This window comes from Gopherus flavomarginatus, chromosome 2, assembly GCF_025201925.1.
Source record: "Gopherus flavomarginatus isolate rGopFla2 chromosome 2, rGopFla2.mat.asm, whole genome shotgun sequence".
NCBI classification, from domain to species: domain Eukaryota; kingdom Metazoa; phylum Chordata; order Testudines; family Testudinidae; genus Gopherus; species Gopherus flavomarginatus.
In genome coordinates this window covers 141,843,583-141,862,202 of record NC_066618.1, presented here as the reverse complement: position 1 = coordinate 141,862,202, position 18,620 = coordinate 141,843,583, and the positions used below count along the sequence as shown (strand labels likewise).

Genomic DNA, 18,620 nt, shown 5'->3' with positions numbered 1-18,620 from the left:
CTAGCATCTCTAAAATGGCTACCATGGATACCAATTAATGATGGTTGTGAAACCTATTACTAGGCATTGGACTATCACAGCTGGCTAATTTTGTCTGTCTAAACCCCCTATATTTATCCCCCACACACAAATGTTTGTATAGTGTCATTGGGGTAGGTTAGCTATATTTCATTAGTGGATGAAATTAATCTTATGTACAGTCTATGAAGTAATTTGGGAACCTTCTGAATAAAAATGCTATAGAAATGTAAGGCATTGTTACTTTACATAGGCTACCAAACAGCTGTTAGATGGTAATGATTTTCAGTTACCTTACTACTGACAACATTTGAAACAATGGCCTTGAGGTGTAAGGCACAGACTTAGTGACATCATTTAAAAATTCTACTCAGCTCTAGCTGTGCGCTGGAAAGCTAACAATCCATAATGTGGACACGGAAACACAAGATTCAGCTTTTATTCTTTTCTAAATAGGTATTTATGTCTTCCTCATTCAGTATTGTTGTATCGCAGTGCTTCCACTGTTGGATTAGACAATGTAATGCAGGTCTCCTCTTTTCTCTCATCCTCTTTGTAGGCTGTGTAGTGTTTTGCTTTGGTAGTTTTTTAAAATACATAAATGCAGCTGTATGCTTACATTAGTGCGCTTGGAATGGAAGGTGGTGAAGTGTGTTTACCACAGAATCTTTGGACCCACATCCAATTTAGTTTGCAAAGAGAGGCTTCTGGATCGTAAAGGAAAATGACTCCTTAGAGAATCAGGGTAGTTAAAACATCATTCCAAGACCCTTTGTCCTCTGAAAATGACAGGCAAAGGGACAACTCTCCTGGGCAGTTGTCAACTAGAGCATTAAAGGATAAACACCATTAGTAAATCCTTCTTTAAATAACTTATCTCCATATTTTTAAAATATATGTACCTATAATACTTTACTGATGAATGAGATCAACTATAAATTAACAATAATACAGGTTCTGAACTGCATATTTGAGTGTTATGCTCAATCTTTGCCATATCATTCCTTCTTTCCTGTTTTCTTTGCTGAGAATTTTTTGGTATTGCATTATTTAATATTGTGGTATTGGATAAGGGCTAGATCCTAACCTCTGCTGTGCTGGTGCACAAGGTGGAGAGAGGGGAAGAAAACACAAGGAATCTCTTCCTCCCTGTGCAAGTAGATGGTCCGGACCTCTGCCTAGGGCTGGAGACTGTGAGGCATTGAGTTGGCCTGCACACTACAGTTCCAAAGAGATGCTGACTGCTAGATAGAAGGTGTGTCCATTGCCAACTGGCAACTAGCCCTTGTACCTGGTCGATGGAGCATACACTAGCCAGGAGCATCTGCTGCCTCGATCAAAAGGAAAAACAGTGTCTAGCAGCATATTGGCAGTAGCCCTGCCTGTGCTACCTTGATCTATAACTATATGATGGCATTATGTAAAGTGCTAAAGTGGCATGTCTGTCCCCTACTCATGTCCTTTATGAAAGGGGAGGATTTTCCTTTAAGTATTTGTAGTTATTTTCTGATTTACTGTCTAAAAAAAGTTTATAGAAGATAACTAGTAATGTAGAACAAAGTAATGTATTTAATAAGGTTATTCACATCTTAGTTTTGATTTCAGGCATGCAAATTCAAGTGAAATTACATTTGCCTATTTAATAATATACCTGTGTGCTATTCATATGATAAAATTGCCTGTACAATTTATCACATGCTTATGACCGCATCAGTGCCAACTAAGCCATCTCTTGGGAATTGTTCTGATGTTACAAACTCATGAGCAGCTTCAAATCACCCCCATTTTGTGCCGCTTACCCTACCACAAAAGCATTTCCTCCTTTTGCTTCCAAATGTGGAATTTCCTCCTCCCTCCTCAGATTACCCTTGCCTGAGTTCCAAAATAGGTGGGATTCAATCCTGGGCCAGTAACAGTTTTTTCTAAACATAAAATATGATAAATTTACATTTCACTGCCATGCAGAGTTAGAAATGGAAACTTTATACGTTTGGGAAGGGGATATTCTTAGTTTTCCAGTTGATTACAGAATTTGGATTTAAAGGAGTGACCAATTTTTGTACAGAAAAGCTATTTAGGCCATTTTTGGAGGTATTTTTAATGTAATAGTTTTAATTTCTTTCCCCCTTTGAATCCTGTACAGCTGTATTCTTGGCAACTGAGGCATATGGCTTTAGAGTTGGATGAATAAAAAAGTCTCAATAATCATTTTTTAAAGTCCTCTAAAACGTTTTAAAGAAAGCATGTTTTAATAATGTGGTGCATACAGAACATATCATGGTGTGGAGTGACATAAGTTTTATTGGCATGCATTTGGCACAACCTATATTATTTGCTTACAACTTTGCCACTGGTGAATGATGTGATCACCTCTAACACATGCCAATAAAACATTCATCCTTCACAACACCAGGTATTCTGAAGGGAAAAACAGTTCAAGAGAGTTAGCACTTTTTCAAAGAGACATTATTAAGGACACACGAGCAAACTATCCTACTACGTAGGAAAGATAGGAAGTATGGTAGGAGACCACCCTAGCTTAACTGGGAGATCTTCAATGATCTGAAACTCAAAAAAGAGTCCTAGAAAAAGTGGAAACTAGGTCAAACTACAGAGGATGAATATAAACAAATAACACAAGTATGTAGGGACAAAATTAGAATAGCCAAGGCACAAAACCAGATTAAACTAGCTAGAGACATAAAGGGTAACAAGAAGACGTTCTACAAATACATTAGAAGCAAGAGGAAGACCAAGGACTGGGTAGGCCTGTTACTCAATGAAGGGGGAACACAGTAACAGAAAATGTAGAAATGGAAGAAGTGCTAAATGACTTTTTTGTTACTAATTTTTTTGGTGAATAGTGAAACAATTGGACATCTAACATAGTAAATGTCAGTGAAAATGAAGTAAGATCAGAAACTAAAATAGGGAAAGAACAAGTTAAATATTACTTAGACAAGTTAGATGCCTTCAAGTCACCAGGGTCTGATGAAATAGATCCTAGAATACTCAAGGAGCTGAGAGGAGAAATATCTGAACCATTAGCAATTATCTTCAAAAAGTCAGGAAAGATAGGAGAGATTCCAGAGGACTGGAAAATGGCACAATATTTGTCCAGGTATATAAAGAGGAATAAGGACAACCTGTGAGTTACAGACCAGCCAGCTTAACTTCAGTACCCGGAAAAATAATGGAGCAAATAATTAAAAATCAGTGTGTGAAGACCTAGAAGATAAGATAAGTAACAGTCAGCATGTATTTGTCGAGAACAAATCATGTCAAACCAATCTAATAGCTTTCTTTGACAAGCCTTATGGTTGGGGGAAGTGGTAGATGTGGTATATCTTGACTTTAGTAAGGATTTTGATAATGTCTCGCATGATCTTCTCATAAACAAACTAGGGAAATGCAACCCAGATGGAACTTCTAGAAGGTGGGCGCAAAACTGGTTGGAAAACCATTCCCAGAATTTTCAGTGGTTCACAGTCAAATTGGAAGAGCATATCGAGTGAGGTCCCTCAGGGATCAGTTCTGGGTCTGGTTCTTTTCAGTATTGTCATCAGTGATTTAGATACTGGCATAAAGAGTACGCTTATAAAGTTTGTGGATGATACCATGGTGGGAGGGGTTGCAAGTGTCTTAGAGGATAGGATTAAAATTAAAAATGATCTGGAGAAATGGTCTGAAGTAAATAGGATGAAATTCAATAAGGACAAATGCAAAGTACTCCACTTAGGAAGGAACAGTTGGTTGCACACATGTGAAATGGGAAATGACTGCTTAGGAAGGAGTATTGTGGAAAGGGATCTGGTGATCATAGTGGATCACAAGCTGAATATGAGTCAACAGTGTAACACTTGCAGAAAAAAAAAAGCAAACATCATTCTGAGATGTCTGTACTTGACCTTATTAGGGAGTGGAAAATAAACTTGAATTACAAGAGTTCCATAATAGTAATTCACCATGCTTCTCTGAACGTTTATTCTGTTGCACGCGTAAAATTTTCAACATTGGCTGTTTGTTACTTTTTCCCCCTGTACTCTTACTGCTTGCCATTTTAATACTTGAACAACTGGTAGAGAGAACTTATAATCCTTCAGTCATTTGGCTTGTCTTCTTAGAGGGTATTTATAAACTATATTGTTCAGAGAGTTCCATAGTGTCACTTACAACACAGAGAGTACTTTCAGTATTAAAGAAAAAATGACAGTTTGTTTAAGTGGCTTTTCTGGATCATAATGCAAGTGACAGTTTAATGAGAAATTTTCATAGAACCTAACTCATTCCACAAATGCAATATGCTAAAACTTTCTATAGACCTATTTTCTAGTAAGCAGGAAAGACTACATTCAAAGTAAATTACACCAGTTATGTCAAACTCAAAAATCTAATGGCCAAATTCTGCCAAATATATAAATAGCATTTTTAAAAAGTACAAGTCCAGATCCTTTCTGACAGGAAAAAAAATGGTGGCAAGTGGGGCTATAGGGAGGAAATATCCATGGGGAGATTTCCTTGAAAACGTGGGTGGATTAGGGAAAGGTATACTCCCCATGGAAAAGACTACATGGTTCAACCTAAAACCTTGTCGTGTTATGTGACATATGTTTGCATGGAGCATTTATCTCCTATTTTCAGGGATCATTCACCACAGCCACTGCCAGTCACAAGTATCAGTCCTTTTACGCAAAGCTGGTGAGCAGCAATCTAGTTACAAGAATATGCATGTGGTCCTGTACAGAGATGGTGTAATAAAGTAGTTGTTCCTAAGCTTTGATCCATTACTTCGAATCTGAGTGTCTGATAATACTTCAGATGCCTTGTTGTGCTTTCTGGTGCTAGAACATGGGCATAGAACCTCCAGTCTTCTTGCTGCTGCCCTGACATCATCACCCTTTTCCATGCTGTTACATTTTGTTTCAGAAAGCTAATCATTTTAAACACTTTCCCAGTATCCCCTTTGCTTTTTTTTTTTTAAAGGCTTGTAAATTCTATAAAGCAAAATGTTCAGCTATAGGCAATGTACTGTAGATACAGCAATGAAAATAAATATTTTCAATTAAGAAAGCTGTTTTCTTGAAATCTGTGACTCGAGAAAATATTTTCAGCACTCATAACAAACCAAAGTTACATAACGAGCTAATTACTATTAATTGTTTCTAACTTCAGTTTGTAAATCACATTGCAAATTTCAGAAAGGAGAAATTTCAGAATTTTAAAAGAAAAAAGAATGCTGGCTTCAGTTAAATTAAGGATTCCAGGAATGTGTTTCACATTACTGTTATAGTGAATGAAATGAGACACCCAGAAACAATTACTAAAATATTTTTTGTTGCTCCTAAATAAAAATGTTAAAGCTTAGTGCCGTAGAGTGAGGGCAGAGAGAGAGAGGAGATGATAATGTGTGAGAGTGAACTTAAAAAGTGGTAGGTTTTGACCTTTACTTGTATCCTGGTTCACTAAACACAAGCATTAGATTACAAAACGTAATACGGAAATTATTTACAGAGGCACAAGAACCTACAGTGACAGCTTTTTTTCTCTGGGTGTCTTGTGCAAACATCCAGGTTCTCATGACAGTTGAGGGTGTGCTTACTAGCACAGCATCTGATTAGTCACTTAACTTAGCAAGGAATGTCCTGGCACATACCTTATCAAAGCATGTGAATATATCAACAGAATAACATGTTTATTTATTACGAAGCATTTCAACACACAGTCTAATGAAACAACTTCGTTTTTGAACAGTGTATAGAATACTAAGTGTTATGATACTTTATTTGAGTTGGTCTTCCCTATGAACAGATATTCAGTGTGTTTATCTATTGAAATATATTTTATTCTCCTTAAACTGATTCTCTAGCAGTTTAGTCAGTGCATGGACAATGTTCAAAAGTGTAATGTTGTCTGTCAGACTTCAACTATTTCTCATCTTGCACTGAAAAAGATTGAAGCTAATATAGCCAACTTTTTCTTTTCATGCTTAGTAGTATTACTTTTGTTTTATTTATTATTTTTTGAGACCAGGTGATCAAAAGTATCCTTGAGATTAGTCCATTACAAAGTTCCATGGTGATTAATATTTAACATAGGGAGAAAAAGGATTTTAAAGTATAAAATTCCTTCTCAGTCCACCCAGATGCAACTGCCACTCATTTAAACTGTGTCATGACATAACTCTCAGTCTCCAACCAGGAATGAAGCTTAATCTAATAAAAATGATATCCTTTTAAAACTTGAAACTTTCTTTCATTGCATAATTTCCCGTGGTAGTACACGTGAAGTAATTCACTGAATTCATCTGTCTGCACTCTGGTCATTGCTTTCTGTACTGTCAGAATGATGCTTAAGAGAAGTTCTTTATGAATGTTCAAGAAATCCATTTATTTCTGTAACATCCAAAGAGGCTAATGGGGACAAAATACATGTTAAAATAATTCTTGGGATTTCCTTGTCCTTTAAGGCATACAACAAGAAAGGCATTTTCAACAAACCTCAATAAAATTTTAACTTCCATGGAATCATAGAAATGTACAGCTGAAAGGGATTGTCAGAGGTCATCAAGCCCATCCCTCTGAGGCAGGACCAAGTAAACCTAAATCATCCCTGAAGGGTGTTTGTCCAACCTGTTCTTAGAAACTTCCAATGATGGGGATTCCACAACCTCCGTTGTAAGCCTATTCCAGAGTTTAACTCCATTATAGTTGTTCTTAATATCCAAGCTAAATCTCCCTTGCTGCAGAATAAGCTCATTACTTCTTGTCAGGGCTGATTAATCTTTTGTGGGCCTGGCACCAAACATATTGTTGGTCCTTATGGGAGCAATGGAACATGGCACAGTGAGGTCGTCCCCAGAGCGAGGGACTGGCCAGGGACAATGGGGCATGGCAAGGTGGGGGCAGACCCGCTCCACCCAATGCTAGGGCACTGTTTACACACCAGAATTCGCCAGACATGCACTGGCCCACCCGGCCCTGTGCTGCCAGTGTGCCACTTCCCTTTGGGAACAGACCATGCTGCACCACACAGCACACACTCCCCACAGCATCCCCCAGACCCGCTGTGCCCAGCACCCCCCACACACACAAATGCACAGTGCCCCTTCTCAGCCCCACCACAACTGCCCTGCGCCCCACACAAAACCCCCACTCTGTAGTGCTCCAACAGGCACAGATCTCCCCAACTGCCCAGTGTCCTTCCCCACAGCCCCACCATCACAACTACGCAGCGCCTCACACAGACCCTCCTGCTGCCTAGCATCCCAAAACACACAAATCTCGCCCAGCACCTGAGCCTCTCACCTCCTCACAGCTCAGCATCCCCCCCAGAGACCCACTCCCCCATGCCCTACCAAGCCCGTGCAGCAGGGATTCCCCCTCCCAGCACACTGCTAGGGGGGTGTCATAACTATAAAGGGAAGGGAACAGCCCTCCTGTGTACAGTACTATAAAATCCCTCCTGGCCAGAGACTCCAAAATCCTTTTACCTGTAAAGGATTAAGAAGCTCAGGTAACCTGGCTGACACCTGACCCAAAGGACCAATAAGGGGACAAGATGCTTTCAAATTTTGGTGGGGGGAAGGCTTTTGTTTGTGTGCTCTTTGTTTTGGGGGTGGTTCACTCTTGGGACTAAGAGGGACCAGACATCAATCCATGCTCTCCAAATCTTTCTGAACAACTTTCTCATATTTCAAACTTGTAAGTAACAGCCAGGCAAGGCGTGCTAATTTTATCTTTGTTTCCTCAACTTGTAAATGTTCCTTTTGCTAGAGGGTTTGCCTCTGATTGCTGTACTTTGAACCTGAGGCTAGAGTGGGTTCCTCTGGGCTCTTTGAATCAGATTACCCTGTAAAGTTATTTTCCATGCTGATTTTACAGAGATGATTTTTACCTTTCTTTCTTTACTTAAAAGCCTTCTTTTTAAGAACCTGATTGATTTTTTCCTTGTTTTAAGATCCAAGGGGGTTGGATCTGGACTCACCAGGAATTGGGGGGGGGGGGAAGGGACAGGGGGAGGAATGGTTAATTTCTCCTTGTTTTAAGATCCAAGGGTTTGGATTGGTGTTCACCAGGAACTTAGTGGAGAAGTCTCTTAGGGCTACCCAGGGAAGGGATATAGTACTTGGGAGGGAGATATTTTAGGGGGGATGTAGATAGTTTCCCAAATGACTCATAAATAATTTGGGTGGTGGCAGCAAAACCAGATCTAAGCTGGTAGTTAAGCTTAGAGGGTCTCATGCAGGTCCCCACATCTGTGCCCTAGAGTTCAAAGTGGGGAAGGAACCTTGATGAGAGGCTGGACAGCTGAAGCTTGGGAGCACAGAGCATCCCCATCCCCCAGGGCACCACCCAGCCCTACCTGCCTGGTGCTGATGGTGCCCACAGCGGAGGATGCATTTTCTTGCATGAGTTGGGGGCAGGCAGCTGCCAACTTCCCCATCCCGCTGCTTCCGCAGAGTGGCATGGAGAGATGGGCCCTGCCCCCAGGGAGCCCAAAGTGGACAGTCACTGACCTGGAGAGGCAGCAGCTGAGGGCTCCTCTCTGCCAGCACCTGCCTGCTGGTGATGGGCACAGAGAGGAGCCCTCAGCCAGCCACCGGCTGAGAAGAACAGGCAGTGGGTGGGGGGAGGGATCAAGGGGTGGGGAGGAGCCGGCGGACAGGGCTGAGGCAGAGGGAAGCTCTGGGCAGACCAAGAGATGTGAATGGTGGGGGGGGGGGAGCTGGGGATGGAGAAGAGCCAGCTGCTCTGGGTGCACTGCAAGTGGAACAGGGCAGGGCAGGGCCCCTTTTGAACATGGGCCCAGCACCATGGTGCCACTGGCATCATTGTAAACCCGGTACTGCTGCTTGTTCTATGTTCAGTGGACATAGAGGACAATTGATTGCAATCCTATTTATAACAGCCCTTAACATATTTGAACACTGAGACCTCATCAGTGCCAAGCAGAGGGAGACAGTTACCTTCCTTGTCTTATTTACAACACTCCTCTTAACACATGCCAGAATATTAGCCTTTTTCACAAATGCCTCAACATTTTGAAAATGTTGACTCAGAGTACTCCCACCTACCCGCTTTTCCCTATTTTGTAGTTGTGCATTTGATTTTTTTCTTCCTAAGTGAAATGCTTTGCATTTGTCTTTTATTGAATTTCATTTTATTGATGTTGATCAGTTCTCTAATTTGTGAAGGTCTTCTTGAATTCTAATCCTCTCTTCCAGAGTGCTTCAGACTCCTCCCACCTTGGCGTCATCCGCAGATTTGCAGTGCATAGACTCCAGTCCTTTATTCAAGTCATTAATGAAAATATTGACTAGTGCTGGACCCAGGACTGACCCCTGTAAAAACCCCATTAGATATGTCCTCCCAGCCTGACAGTGAACCATTGAGAACTACTCTTTGAGTACGGTCTCTGAACCAGGTTTGCACCCATATTTTAATAATTTCATCTAGACCACATTTCTCCAGTTTGCTTGTAAGAATGTTGTGGGACTGCGTTAAAATCAAGATATATTATGTCTGCTGCATTCCCCTTAGCCTGGGGTGGGCAAACTTGAAGGCCACATTGGGTTTCTGAAATTGTATGGCGGGCCGGTTAGGGGAGGCTGTGCCTCCCCAAACAGCCAGGCATGGCCCGGCCTCTGCCCCCTATCTAGCCCCCGCCCCGGCTTCTTGCCCCCCTGACAGTGCCGCCAGGACTCTTCTCCCATCCAACCCCTCTCCCCTGTCCCCTGACCGCCCCCAGACCCCCCATCTCTGACTGCCGCCTGCTGCCCCATCCAACCCCTCCTCTCATTTCTGACTGCCCCAACCACCCCTTCTGCCTGACTGCCCCTGGACCCCCTGCTATCCCATCCAACCCCCCATCTCCTTCCTGATTGCCTCCCCTAGGACCCCTGCCCCCATTCAGTCCCCCTGTTCCCTGCCCTTGGACTGCCCCAACCCCATCCGCATCCCCACCCCCTGACCACCACCCTGAACTCCCCTGCCCCTCTATCCAATCCCCTCTTCTCTCTGCCCCCTTACCCCACTGCCTGGAGCACCGGTGGCTGGCAGCACTACAGCCGCACCACCCAGAGCACCAGGACAGGCACCTGCGCCGCCCAGCTGGAGCAAGCCATGCCACCGCGCAGCACAGAGTACCGGGTCAGGCTGCGGCGCTGCAGCTGCACTTCCCAGCAAGAGCTCGCAGTCCCACCAACCAGAGCATTGCACTGGTGGCGCAGTGAGCTGAGGCTGTGGGAGAGGGGGAACAGCAGGGGAGGGGCCAGGGGCTAGCCTCCTGGGCCAGGAGATCAGGGGCTGAGCAGGAGAGTCCTGTGGGCTGGATGTGGCCCACAGGCCATAGTTTGCCCACCTTCTGCCCTAGCTAGTAGTCCAGTAACTGTGTCAAAGAAGGAAATTAGGTTGGTTTAGCACAATTTGTTCTTGACAAATCCATACTTGCTGTTCCTTATTATCCTGTTTTCCTGTATGTGCTTACAAATTGTTTAATAATTTGTTCCATTATCTTTCCAAATATCAAAATTAGACTGACTGGACTATAGTTCCCTGGGTACTCTTTATTCCCTGTTTTAAAGATAGGTATTATGTTTTCCCTTTTCCAGTCTATTGGGACTCACCCGTCCTCCTGGAGTTCTTGAAGTTAATTGCTAACAGTTCCAAGATTGCTTCAGCTAATTCCTTAAGTACCCTCAGATGAATTTCATTAGACTCTACTGACTTGAATACATCAAGCTTTTCTAAATATTCTTTCCCTATTGTGGCTTGGGTTCCTTTCCTTTTGTTGTTAATATTAATTGGGTTGAGTTTCTGGTCACAATTAACCTTTTTAGTGAAGGCTAAAACAAAATAGGAATTAAACACCGCAGCCACCTTTATATCCTCAAATATTACTTCTCCTTCCCCACTAAGTAGCAGATTTACACTTTCCTTCATCATTGTCTTGCTCCTAATGTAGTCAGAGAACCTTTTCTTACTGCCTTTTATGTCTCTTGCTAGGTCTAACTCATTTTGTGCCTTAGCCTTTCTGATTTTGTCCCTGCATGCCTGCGCTCTTCTTTTGTACCCCTCCTTAGCAGTTTGTCCATGTTACCACTTTTTGTAGGATTTCTTTTTGATTTTCAGGCATTAAAGAGTTCCTAATGGAGCCACATCGGCTTCTTACTAGTCTTGCTATCTTTCCTTCATATTGGGATAGTTTCCTTTAATGTTGTCTCCTTGAGAAACTGCCATCTCTCCTGAACTTCTGTTTTCCTTAGATTCTTATTGCCGAGGGACTTTACCTACTAGTTCTCTGAGTTTGTTAAAGTTAGCTTTTTTGAAGTCCATTGTCCTAATTCTGCTGCTCTTGCTCCTTTCCTTCTTTAGAATCATGAAATCTGTCATTTTGTGATCACTTTTATCCAAATTGCCTTCCACCTTCAGATTTGTTTCCAATTCCTCCCTGTTGGTCAGAGTCAAGTCTAAAATGGCTGTTCCCTCCCTCCCTCCCTCATTACTTCCTCCACTTTCGGAAACAAAAAGTTGTCCCCAATACATTTCAATAAGTTTTTGGAAATTGTGTTTTGCTGTATTATTTTTTCCAACAAATGTCTAGATAGTTAAAGTCCTGCATTACTAGCAGGGCTTGTGATTTGGTTATTTCTATTTTGTACTAGAAATGCCTCATCCACCTCCTCTTCCTCAGTTCATGGTCTGTAGTTGCTCCTTTCCCTCATGTCCTCCCCTATTTTTTTCCCTTTCATCTTTACCCAGAGATTTCAGCTGGTCTGTCTCTTACCACCTACTGGACCTCAGAACAACTGTACAAAATTTTAACCGTGTGATGTATAAAGCAAGTTTATTTCTGTTTTTGTATTTTATTTTTGTGTATTATGCATTGTAAAGTCCTGGAAAGGCGCACAGAGTAGCTATTGCCTAAATTCAAACTGAGCACCTGCTACTACCATGAACTTCCAGGAGAGGTGTAGGTGCTCAATGCTGCTCAGGATTTGGCCTTTAAACAGCTAGGCTACAGGTTACAATTTAATATGCTACATCAGTAATGGGTGTAAGAGTGTTGTCTGTCTGCACTTGGAAACTACTGGACTTCAGGGGCATTTTTAAGTGAGGTCACTTTTAAACAAAATTTTTTGTCTTTTAAATAAGACAGAATTTTAAGCTGCATTCTCCGATGTTTCCTTTGAACACTGGCCTAAGGCAGATAAATGTAAGGAAAATGTCACCATTGTTGGTTGTGAAAGCACCAACTGAGCCTGACCAATTGCAACACAGGTTTCTTAAAATCTCATGCTGTGGCTGTACAGGAATGAAAGAAGAGATTCCTTGTTTCCACCACAGTGTCTGGAATCTCATCAGCAGACCACTTTCACATGGTTGACTGCTTGTTATTAGTCCTTATTTTTGCTAGCAGTGGCAAGTGTTTCCTACTATGAGAAGTTTTTAGCTAACTTTCCAGATGGGATCATTCAGATTTGGATTAATCTGCTGGCAGCTGTAGGTGCAGTTACTAGAGAGGACAAATACAAATACAATAACAAAACACATACATAGTTACACTGATTTTGAAAATGACCCAATTCACTATTCTTCTTCGAGTGCTTGCTCATATCCATTCCAATTAGGTGTGCGCGCGCCGCGTACACGTTCGTCGGAGACTTTTTACCCTAGCAACACTCGGTGGGCCAGCAGGTCGCCCCCTGGAGTGGTGCCGGTATGGCGCCTGATATATACCCCTGCTGGCCCGCCCGCTCCTCAGTTCCTTCTTACTGCCCGTGTCGGTCGTTGGAACTGTGGAGCACGGCTAGCCGTTCTCCACCTCCCTAGCATTTCACTCTTCTGCATTTAGTGTATATAGTTCAGTTATTATATCAATAGTTGTAGGTATAAAGTTAATTTAGTGTAGTTGTAAATACTTATACTGAGGATCGGGGGTTCGCCCCTTTTTCCTCCCCGCGGTGCCGGGGCCCATGCCCGGTTCACCCGGCTTTAAGCCTTGTGCGGCCTGTCATCGGCCGATGCCAACAGGAGATCCGCACGACTCCTGCCTGAGGTACCTAGGCGAGTCCCACCTTGTGGACAAGTGTCGGATCTGCAAGGCGTTCAAGCCCCGAACGAAGGAGTGGGACAGTCGCCTGAAGCAGATCCTGATGGAGGCAGCGCCGACTCCCCTACCGTCGGCACCGACTCCGGCACCGGGACCAAGTGTCGCCTCCGCTCCGGACCGCCCGGTGCCGGCGAAGGCTCCAACTTCCCGCGCGGCACCGGCCCGGCACCGTAGCCGGCACCGCTCCCTCTCCCCAAGGAGCAAAAAGCACAGGGCTCCTGCGGTGCCTGCCACTGCACCACAGTCAGAGCGTGCCTCAAAACCTGACCGCCCGGCACCGTCATCCGCCGCGGCACCGAGTGTCGTCGCACCGTCGACTCTGGCCCCTCAGAGACCGTTGAGTCCGGTGCCTTTCAGCTCCCCAGTGAGGACAGGGGTCGAGTTTGTCGCGCCCTCCATGCCGGAGGAACTTCTCAGCGGCACGCGACCTCATCGCACTGACAGAACCCGAGCTGCCCCAACCCCTGGCACCGCCGGTGCGGGTTATCCAATCGATGGGCAAGCCCGCCATGGTACGGCCGCAATCACCGGGTACTACCGGGCATCGGTCCCGCTCCAAATCGAGGGACCACTCCCAGCGTCGCCGCTCGAGATCTAGACGCCGCTCACAGTCCCGGGACCACTACCTGCGGCACCGGTCGTACTCGCGGCACCGTTCAAGATCCCGGTTGCTGTCGTACTACTCTCGGCACCGGTCTAGATCACAGCACCGACGTTCCTACCGCAGCCGGTCCCGGCACAGCAGTGGACGGCACCGGTCGACCTCCCGGCACCGAGTTGGTAGCAGGTCCCAGTCTAGATCGCGGTACCGCCATGACTCCCGGTACCGTTCACCGGCATCGCGCAGCGACATCGGGATGCGCAGGGGCCTGCCACAGTCATCGATGGCTCCTCCATGGCCTTCGAGGCACTCGTCCGCTTCTTCCCATACGGACAGCGCCTCTTACGGGGGTTCGGATGTTCACGCCTGCACGGACCAGGGTCCACCGCAATGGTCCTTTTGGACGCCCTGGGCGTACCACCAAGCCCAGGGCGAACCTTCGGGACAAGCTCGCTCCAATCCATCGGAGTGTCGTGCACCAGAGACCACAGTCAGTTGGCCCCCCCCCCCCAGGTATGGAGGAAGACCCCACGGATCCCCTGGTGCAGCAGGATGCCCGGGAAACGGAGGCCCCTCTGGACGAGGCTTCCGTGCAAGAACCACTCCTCCTTGGGGTGTCTTTGTCCTCATCCCCGGATGAGGCGGTAGCGGGCACATCTTCATCAGGGCCCCCGCCGATTGATCTCTGGGCGCATCAGGACCTGCTGAGGCGAGTTGCCCAGAACATAAACCTTCCTGTAGAGGAAGTCCCAGAAGTAGAGGACCCGGTAGTAAGCATCCTCTCGGCAGAGGCACCGACCAGGGTAGCCCACCCCTTCATTAAGTCAATCCAGGCGAAGACGGACACCATCTGGCAGTCTCCGGCCTCCATTCCACCCACTGCCCGCGGCGTGGAAAGGAAGTATATGGTACCATCCAAGGGGTATGAGTACCTCTACGTACACCCCGCTCCCTGCTCCTTGGTGGTACAATCAGTCAACGAGCGGGAACGCCATGGCCAACAGGCTTCTGCACCAAAATCCAGGGAAGCCAGACGCATGGACTTGCTGGGCCGTAAAATTTATTCTGCTGGAGGCCTTCAACTCCGTGTGGCGAACCAGCAGGCCCTCCTGAGCCGTTACAGCCACAACACCTGGGAAGCTGTCGGCAAATTTACAGAGCTGCTCCCCCAGGACTCACGCCAGGAATTTTCATCTCTCCTGGAAGAGAGCAGGAGGGTCGCCAGGACCTCGCTACAGGCGTCCTTAGATGCCGCAGATTCAGCGGCGAGGACTCTGGCGTCGGGCGTAGCCATGCGCCGTATATCGTGGCTGCAGTTTTCCGGGCTACCGCCGGAGCTACAATACACGATCCAGGACCTGCCATTCGACGGGCAGGGCCTCTTCTCTGAAAAGACGGATCCCAGACTACAGAGCCTGAAGGATAACCGGGTTATCATGCGTTCACTGGGAATGCATGCGCCCCAGACTCAGAGAAGGCCATTCTGCCCCTACCATCAGCGCACTTACCCCCCGCCTCGCCCCAGACAAGATTTCAACTGGAGGCAAGGCCGGCCAAACCGTAGACGGCAGTCAGGTCCTCAAAGGGGTAACACTTCCGGGTCCGAAAAGCCACCGCAGGGACCCAAGGCGAACTTTTGAAGGTTCGCCCGAAAGCAGCTTACCAATCCCCCCTCTGGATCCACTTCATTTCCTCAACCGCCTCCGCCACTTCCTACCGTCATGGTCCCAGCTGACTTCGGATTGTTGGGTCCTGAGCACGGTGCAGTTTGGTTACCATCTTCAGTTTGTTTCTCCACCCCCCTCCCACCCTCCCTCCTCGTCCCTCTTCAGGGACCCCTCTCACGAGCAACTTATCGTCCAGGAGGTTCGCAAGCTCCTGTCCGTGGGACTACAGAGGAGGTGCCAAGGGAGCTAAGGGGCAAGGGGTTTTATTCCCGGTACTTCTTAATCCCCAAGTCAAAAGGGGGCCTACGACCCATCCTGGACCTGCGAGGCCTGAACAAATTCATCAAAAAGTTCAAGTTCCGCATGGTATCCTTAGGAACCATCATCCCTTCCCTGGATCCCGGAGATTGGTACGCTGCTCTCGACATGAAGGATGCGTACTTCCACATTGCGATCTTCCCCCCGCACAGACGGTATCTCTGCTTTGTGGTGAATCAGGACCACTACCAGTTCACGGTCCTCCCCTTTGGGCTCTCCTCGGCCCCCCGGGTATTCACCAAGTGTATGGCGGTCGTCGCGGATGCCCTGCGACGTCGTCGTATCCATGTCTTCCCTTACCTCGACGACTGGCTCGTTCGAGGCACGTCGGAAGCGCAGGTGACCGGGCACATCACCATCATCACGGAGCTGTTTATGAGCCTAGGTCTGACCATCAATCCGGACAAGTCCACTCTGGTGCTTACGCGGAGCATAGAATTTATAGGGGCAGTACTGGACTCCAACCTCGCGACGGCCAGCCTCCCCCGGCACCGATTCCAAGCCATAGTGTCCATGGTCACAAGCCTGCGGGCCTTCCCGACCACATCTGCTTGAACGTGCCTCGCTCTCCTGGGGCACATGGCCGCATGCACCTTCGTCACCAGACATGCAAGACTCCGCATGCGCCCGCTGCAGACCTGGCTCGCATCGGTCTATCGACCAGGCAGGGATGCCATAGACACAATCGTAATGATTCCACCGAATGTTCTAGGCTCCCTAGGCTGGTGGACAACGCCCTCCCAAGTGTGTGCGGGCCTACCGTTTCACGCCCCACAGCCCTCAGTGTCCCTGACAACGGACGCATCATCGCTGGGCTGGGGTGCGCACCTGGGGACCCTGCATACACAGGGTCTGTGGTCGCAGAGAGAGTTGACTCTTCACATCAATGTGCAGGAGCTACGGGCCGTTCGCCTAGCATGCCAGACATTCCAACGCCATTTGCACGGCCGTTGTGTTGCGGTATTCACGGACAACACAATGGCCATGTATTACATCAACAAGCAGGGCGGGACCCGGTCCTCCCTGCTGTGTCAGGAAGCAATACGTCTGTGGGACTTTTGCATAGCCCACTCTATTCATCTAGTGGCCTCCTTTCTCCTGGGAGTGCGGAACACCCTTGCGGATCACCTGAGCAGATCCTTTCTGTCCCACGAATGGTCCATCCGTCCGAACGTCCTCTATGTCATTTTCTAGAGGTGGGGGTTTCCCCAGATAGACCTGTTCGCCTCCAGATCGAACAGGAAATGCCAGGTGTTCTGCTCCCTACAAGGTCGCTCCCCGGGCTCCCTGTCGGACGCGTTCCTCATACCGTGGACGGGTCGTCTTTGCTACGCCTTTCCACCCTTCCCTCTCGTCCATCGAGTCCTGATCAAGGTCCGGAGAGACAAGGCCCGCCTCATCCTGATCGCTCCGGCATGGCCACGGCAGCCTTGGTACACCATGCTGCTCAATCTGTCCCTGGCGAATCCGATTGCCCTACCTCTTTGGCCGGACCTGATCACGCAGGACTTCGGCAGGATGCGCCATCCGGATCTACAGTCCCTCATCTGTCTGCGTGGCTCCTGGCTGGTTAAGCCAGTCCGAGTTGCACTGTTCCGATGCAGTACAACAAGTGTTGTTGGGCAGCAGGATGCCTTCCACGCGTTCAACCTACCTAGCGAAGTGGAAACGCTTCTGCTGCTGGTGCAGTCAGCACGGCCATGACCCACTCGCCATGCTAGTCCCCACCATCTTGGACTACATGTGGTCTCTCAAGCAGCAGGGCTTGGCGATCTCCTCTCTACGCGTCCACCTCGCGGCTATATCCACCTTCCACCCAGGCGAGGCTGGCAAGTCCGTATTTTCTCACCCAATGGTGTCCAGATTTATCAAGGGTCTGGAGCGACTCTACCCTCAGGTCAAACGGCCTACCCCTACTTGGGACCTGAACCTGGTTCTAACCAGGCTAATGGCACCCCCCTTCGAACCCTTAGCCACATGCTCGCTGCTGTACCTATCCTGGAAGGTGGCCTTCCTAGTCGCTATTACGTCGGCCCGGTGAGTCTCGGAGCTTCGGGCTCTGACCGTGGACCCTCCATATATGGTGTTCCATAGGGACAAGGTACAGCTGCGACCGCACCCGGCGTTCCTCCCTAAGGTCATCTCCGCCTTCCATATTAACCAAGTCGTCTTCCTGCCAGTCTTTTACCAAAAGCCGCATTCATCCCGAAGAGAGCAACAGCTCCACTCCTTGGATGTCCGAAGGGCTCTCGCGTTCTACATTGAGAGAACTAAACCTTTCCGGCGTTCACCACAATTGTTTGTGGCAGTAGCGGAATGCATGAGAGGCATGGCAATCTCCTCCCAGCGTATCGCATCCTGGGTCACATCCTGCATCAGGACATGTTATGACTTGGCCAGTGTGCCAACGGGACCCCTTACCGCCCATTCTACCAGGGCTCAGGCTTCCTCGGCCGCGTTTTTGGCTCATGTCCCCATACAATAAATCTGCCGTGCGGCCACATGGTCTTCTGTACACACCTTCGCATCACACTATGCGCTGGTACAGCAAGCTAGAGACGATGCTGCTTTTGGCGCAGTGGTTTTACAGTCCGCAACGTCTCACTCCGACCCCACCGCCTAGGTAAGGCTTGGGAATCACCTAATTGGAATGGATATGAGCAAGCACTCGAAGAAGAAAAGTCGGTTACTCACCTTTGTAACTGTTGTTCTTCGAGATGTGTTGCTCATATCCATTCCACACCCGCCCTCCTTCCCCACTGTCGGAGTAGCCGGCAAGAAGGAACTGAGGAGCGGGCGGGCCAGCAGGGGTATATATCAGGCGCCATACCGGCGCCACTCCAGGGGGTGACCTGCTGGCCCACCGAGTGTTGCTAGGGTAAAAAGTCTCCGACGAACGTGCACGT

The 18,620-nt window shown here is 47.4% G+C and overlaps 1 protein-coding gene across 5 annotated transcripts in view; it reads left to right on the top strand.

The window, feature by feature from the left end:
- The window catches only part of RETREG1 (reticulophagy regulator 1), a 114,293-nt gene that overhangs the window by 30,856 nt on the left and 64,817 nt on the right, over nt 1–18,620 (top strand). The gene's annotated exons all lie outside the window — the stretch shown is intronic.